This window comes from Tachyglossus aculeatus, chromosome 14 (genome assembly GCF_015852505.1).
Source record: "Tachyglossus aculeatus isolate mTacAcu1 chromosome 14, mTacAcu1.pri, whole genome shotgun sequence".
In the NCBI taxonomy this organism is placed as follows: domain Eukaryota; kingdom Metazoa; phylum Chordata; class Mammalia; order Monotremata; family Tachyglossidae; genus Tachyglossus; species Tachyglossus aculeatus.
In genome coordinates this window covers 23,048,850-23,055,011 of record NC_052079.1, presented here as the reverse complement: position 1 = coordinate 23,055,011, position 6,162 = coordinate 23,048,850, and the positions used below count along the sequence as shown (strand labels likewise).

General features: G+C 44.7%; 1 pseudogene; it reads left to right on the top strand.

Annotated features, from left to right (window-relative positions):
- The first annotated feature begins 5,789 nt into the window (after positions 1-5,789).
- On the top strand, positions 5,790-5,940 carry LOC119937334 (annotated as a pseudogene).
- The last annotated feature ends 222 nt before the right edge of the window (positions 5,941-6,162 follow it).

Genomic DNA, 6,162 nt, shown 5'->3' with positions numbered 1-6,162 from the left:
ACGGAATGCGTGGTCCATGGACTGAGCAGCCCATGGACAGAGTGTGGGCCACTGACACTGGCAGGGTTTTAACACATTCTTTCATTGCATAAACCTGCCCCTGGCTGACACTGTCAGCTCCCCTTGGCCCTCCCAAAAATGCTCCCAAAGGAGTGAACCCTCATTAGTCCCCATTCTGCCCGACAGGTTCAACCTACTGGCAGTTGAACATGAACATACCTTGTTCTCCAATGATCCCTGTTTATCACTCTTAGTCCCTCTTCCAACGTTCCATTGATCTTAATGGCTTGATCCACCATCATAGAGCCATGAGGCCTAAGAGGGGCCGGAGGGAACCCCCAAATAGGTGTTGGGGAAACACAGGGTGCTAGGATCAACCCAAGCTGTGTTAGGGCAGGGTTGGAGGTATCCTGCAGCGACTTTAGGAGCTGTTGCGGGATGCAGCACATGCTGCCAACACCTTTGACGTTGGGGGGGGTGTGTGTGTGTGTGTGTGTGTGTGTGTGTGTGTGTGTGTGTGTGTGTGTGTGTGTGTGTGTGTGTGTGTGTGTGTGTGTGTGTGTGTGTGTGTGTGTGTGTGTGTGTGTGTGTGTGTGTGTGTGTGTGTGTGTGTGTGTGTGTGTGTGAGTGAGACAGGCACTGCATGTGAAAGGGGATGGAGGAGGGGAGGGGAGGAGCATCTTCAGCAGGTCAGAGCCCCCTTTCTGCCCTGTGGGGCCACCTTGGACCATGGGGGCAACAAGGTTGCTTGAATCTCCCTCCCCACACTGCAGAGCTCAACCCAGACCACGGATTGGTGCCAGGGAGGGGAAGGAACACTGGGGAAAAGACACTGCTGCAGCAAAGGCTGTTTGGGCAGGGCTCTTTTTTAGGAGCAGCCTGATGCTTTGAGGCAGCAAAGGCTCTATGCACGGGTCTCTGTGTCAGAGAATGTGTGGGGCTCACCTCTCTGCTCCGGCCTGAGGCGGGCAAGAGTCACATCTATGTACTCTATTGTTTATTTTAGCATCCATCTCCTATACTAGTCTGAGAGTTCCTTGAGGGTAGGGATTCTTTTTTTATGGTATTTAGAACTTACTATATGCTAAGCCCTGTTCTAAGTGCTGGCGTAGATACAAGGTAATCAGGTTGGACACAGTGCCTGTCCTTCAGGGGGCTCACAGTCTTAATTCCCACTTTGTGGATGAGGTAACAGTCACAGAGAAGTTATTTAACTTGTCCAAGGTCACACGGCAGACAAGTGGCAGAGCTGGGGTGAGAACCTAGGTCCTTCTGATTTCAGCTCTGTGCTCTATCCACTAGACTATGCTACTTCTTGTGTCTACTAACATTATTGCACACTTCCAAATCAATAAATGATTTACTGATTAATTGATAGAAAGGGCGGGGAAAAATAATAGGCAATGGGAAATTCAAATCTCACATAATTGGAGGTGGGCCCAAATATCTGTACATTTATCTGTATATATAATAATAATAATAATGACATTTACTAAGCGCTTACTATGTGTAAAGCACTGTTCTAAGCGCTGGGGAGGTTACAAGGTGATCGGGTTGCCCCACGGGGGGCTGACAGTCTTAATCCCCATTTTCCAGATGAGGTAACTGAGGCCCAGAGAAGTTAAGTGACTTGCCTGAAGTCACACAGCTGACAAGTGCCGGAGCCAGGATTTGAACCCATGACCTCTGACTCCAAAGCCCGGGCTCTTTCCACTGAGCCACGCTACCTATTCTTATTTTAGGTTCTCTGGGCTAGAGGAAAGAAAGGCCTGGTTGGTTGTCCCCTCAGAGGTGCTGCTAACAAACGTAGACTAACCAGCTCTGTAAAAGACTAACTCTAGCTTGGTAAGTACAATTTGTAGATTGCTTATGAAAAGCAAAAATGCTGAAAAATACAATTTCATGGTATACTGATCACCACCATAATGAAGTGCATATATTACCAAGATTCACAGTCCAGAAACATTGTTAAGGGGAAATAGGGCGACCACAGGGGTGGAGGTGGGAAAGTCAAGGGCCAGTTGAGAAGCAGTGTGGCATAGTGGAAAAAGCATAGACCTTAGTTCTCATCCTGGCTCTGCCAGTTGCTTGCTGTAAACACTCAATAAATTCCATTGATTTTTTTAATGGTCTTTAAATGCTTACTATGTGCATTTTCTATGTGAAGAGGGAAGAAGCCATTGGCGCCACCATTTGTCGGCTGTGTGACTTTGGGCAACTCACTTCACTTCTCTGGGCCTCGGTTACCTCATCTGCAAAATTGGTATTAAGACTGTGAGCCCCACGTGGAACAGGGACTGTGTCCAACCTGATTAGTTTGTATCTACTCCAGTGCTTAGTACAGTGCCTGGCACATAGTAAGTGCTTAATGGATGCCATTAATTATTATTATTATTATTATTATTATTATTAAACACACGAAGTTTACCCTCCCCCATAGCTCCTAGTTAGATTATGAGGCCCATGGGAGCCATAGCACTAGTGTATATATGTACATATTTATCATTCTATTTATTTTATTAGTGATGTGTATATATCTATAACCTATTTACTTATATTGATGCTATTGATGCCTGTCTACTTGCTTTGTTTTTCTGTCTATCTTCCCCCTTCTAGACTGTGAGCCCATTGTTGAGTAGGGATTGTCTCTATTTGTTGCTGAACTGTATTTTCCAAGAGCTTAGTACAGTGCTCTGCACACATTAAGTGCTGAATAAATACGATTGAATGAATGAGTGAATGAATGAATGAATGAATGATTGAAAAGTTGAAGATAGTGGTCAGGGAAGAAGGAAGGAAAGGGGCAAATGTTTTGATAAAGTGTGAAAGTTTCGGTAGAGATCCAGGTGGAAGAAGAGATCTCGAGATACTGCTGTGAAAGAGTCAAAGAAGGGAGGGACTGGAGAGGAGAAGTGGAGATTTTAGGGAGATCATGCTTGATGGTTTCAATTTTCTCAATAAAATACATGGCCAGGTCAGAGGCAAGAGATGGGGGGCGGGGGGGTGGGAGGGCAAGGTTTGGGGAGGGAGTTTAGGCATCTGAAATAACTGGCAAGGGCAAGTGGCGTGAGACTCGGTGAGGATGGAAACATACTGTTGCCAAGGAGAGGAGGAGGGGGCAGAATTAAAGCAGGTGAGAATGCATCTGAGAATGCATTTTAGGTGGACAAAGTCAGCCTGTTATCTGAATTTCCGCCAGCAGCACTTTGAAGCTCTCATACTAAAAAGAAGGGGAAAGAATGCTTTGATTGAAAAGTCTGAAGTCTCTCAACCCTCAGTAAGGATTACAGCCTCCAGATTACTCAAATTAACCTAAAAGAGCAAAGAGAGGTTTTTGGGAGAGATCATTTACTCCTGAAGGTGGGTCCCAGCACCTCAGTGACTTTCTGGCTTTTATTTTATTTTATTTTATTTTGTTAATATGGTTTTGTTCTCTGTCTCCCCCTTCTAGACTGTGAGCCCACTGTTGGGTAGGGACTGTCTCTATATGTTGCCAACTTGTACTTCCCAAGTGCTTAGTACAGTGCTCTGCACACAGTAAGTGCTCAATAAATATGATTGATTGATTTCTGGCTAGTAAAGTGTAAGATTCCATGTTCATCAGTGTATCCTTGGGGATAGGTTTGTATGTGTACTCTACCAATAAAACCAGAGTTCAATCCCAGATAAGAATTTGGTTGTAGAGTTAGATTAAATAGATGAGAGCATTGAGCCGGGTTTTTGGCAAGTGCAGGGTAAATTCACTGACAGAGAGCTGGTTCCGTAACAACTCAAGTGAAAATTTTCCAGCATGGAGAGATCCTGTGGGTTTTAGAGGAATTTAAATTGAGTCTATAAGAATATTCCCACATTGTTTTTATGGAGGGATTTGTTGATAAAATGGATATATTTTAATGGTATGTATAGAGCATTTATTGTGTGCAGAGCACTGTACTTAGTGCTTGGGAAAATGGAATACAATAAAGTTGGTAGTCAGGATCCCCATAGACAAGGACCTTTGAGTCTATAGTCTAAAGAGAAGCAGCGTGGCCTAGATCTCTTGGGTAGATCTCAGGCCTGGCAGTCAGAAGGACTTGTGTTCCAATCCCACCTTCACCGCCAATCTTCTGTGTGACCTTGGGCAAGTCACATAACTTCTCAGTGCCTGTACCTCATTGGTAAAATGGAGATTAAGATTGTGAGCCCTGTGTAGGACAGGGACTGGATCTACCCTGATTACATTGTATCTACCCCAGTACTTAGTACAGTGCCTGGTACATAGTAAGTGCTTAACAAATACCATTGTTATTATTATTAATAATAATAAAATAACTCCTTGTAAAGGAGAGTAGACACTTGTCACTCTAGCTTTGTTGAACTCAGTAGGTTCACTGTTTAGAAACACTAGGGCTGATACAAAATCAACTTCCATTCATGTTTCATAGTTATCCAGAAAAGCAAAAGGTGGAGAGCAAAATCTTACTTATTATTTCTCTAAGTGAGAATGCCTCTAGGCACCAAAAACATCAACCCTGAATAAACTCAAGCAAGGACACAACGTGGCTAGGACTGTAGATCCAGTGGCTATGAATGTCATTTCCTAACATTGTGGGGAGTGTACAGTGGTCCACCAAGCTTCATATAAACTTGTTCTCTTCTATTAAAACACAAAATGTGTAGAAAAGTTGGAAATTAAGTCCTAAGAAGGTTAATAGAATTGAAGTTGTTTAGCCTGGAGCAGAGAAGGTTCAGTGGTGAGACTTAAACCACATTTAAATATGAAAAGTAGTTTAATGAGAAATCTAACTGGGTTCTACTCCATGCCACAAAAGACTGAATGGCATAACATAGATTTGAATTAGGGCACGAGAGTAACTAAAGGAGTTCCAGTCCTCTAGAGTGTAAGCTCATCGTGGGCGGGGATCGTGTCTGCCAACTCTGTTGTAATGTAGTCTTCCAAGCACTTAGTACAGTGTTCTGCCCACAGTAAGCTCTCTATAAATACTATTGTGGATAATAATGATAATGATGGCACTTATTAAGGCGCTTACTATGCGCAAAGCACTGTTCTAATGTGGATGTGCTTGGTTGGACAGATGGAGAAACCTCATGATGATAAGAAAAAACTCACATAAGCTACCAAGACGAGTTGTGAAATCTTCATTCCTGGGGATCGCTTAGAGAAAGATCTTGGATAACTTGATCACTTAACTGCTACTGTAGATCATCCCCTTCTCCTTGAAACTGTATCCAACCTTGGATTCACTGACACTGTTCTCTTAGTTCTCCTATGGCTCTGACTACTCCTTCTCATTATGTCCCTGCTTCCCCCTGGGTAGTGTTCCCACTCCATTCCTCTCGATACAGTATGAAATAATAGAAGGAAAACTGCGATTGGTCATGTGTCAGTGTGAGGGATGGGAAAGTGGTGAGACAGGGTCTTCTGACAGATGAGGTGGGGGGCAAGAGTCGGGGGGGTGGGGAAGAAGGGGCAGGGCAAGTCCGAAACTGCATGCTATCTCTACCATTACCATCGGCTTGCCTGCTTGGCCTCAGTGACTATGATCGAAACTCAACCTTCCCCTATCGTTCAATGCTTCATTGTGAAGGACAAGAAAATGAGCCAATTCAGAGAGAAACTGCGGCCTCCACATGGGAGCGGGTGTCACCTGAGAAGGAAAGGAAGAGGATTTGGGGACAAGCGGGATGTGTGTCATGTCCAGGTAGGTTTCATGGGTGGAGATTGGATCATCGCTCCCAGAAAGGGTGTCTTGTTCCATGGGGAAGCCCTGGAGGGTGGAGTTGCCGGTGGCTTTGTGCAGTGGCAGTTTCATAGCCTGTGATGCTATGATGATCCGATGATCCGAGGCGTGATTATTGCTGGTTGAAAACTTTTCCCAATACCCCGCCGTGGCACCTTGTGATACAAATGCTACTGGCAACTTTTGACCTCTCTGGAGGACAGCCTTCTCTATAGTTTAATGTGAGTGTGTCATCTCATCTGGTCTCTTTCCTCTGAGCCCCCTGTGCACTCTCTGTTCTCGGGCCTAATCAAAGCACTCAGTGCAGCCCTCCTCCGTACACATATGAATAAGTGCTCAATCCATTCCCCTGAGTGACGGATGAGCGGTGATAACCAGCGTCTTTTCCCAAAGGTCGTCCTGTGTGCTAGCAGTGTCCGTT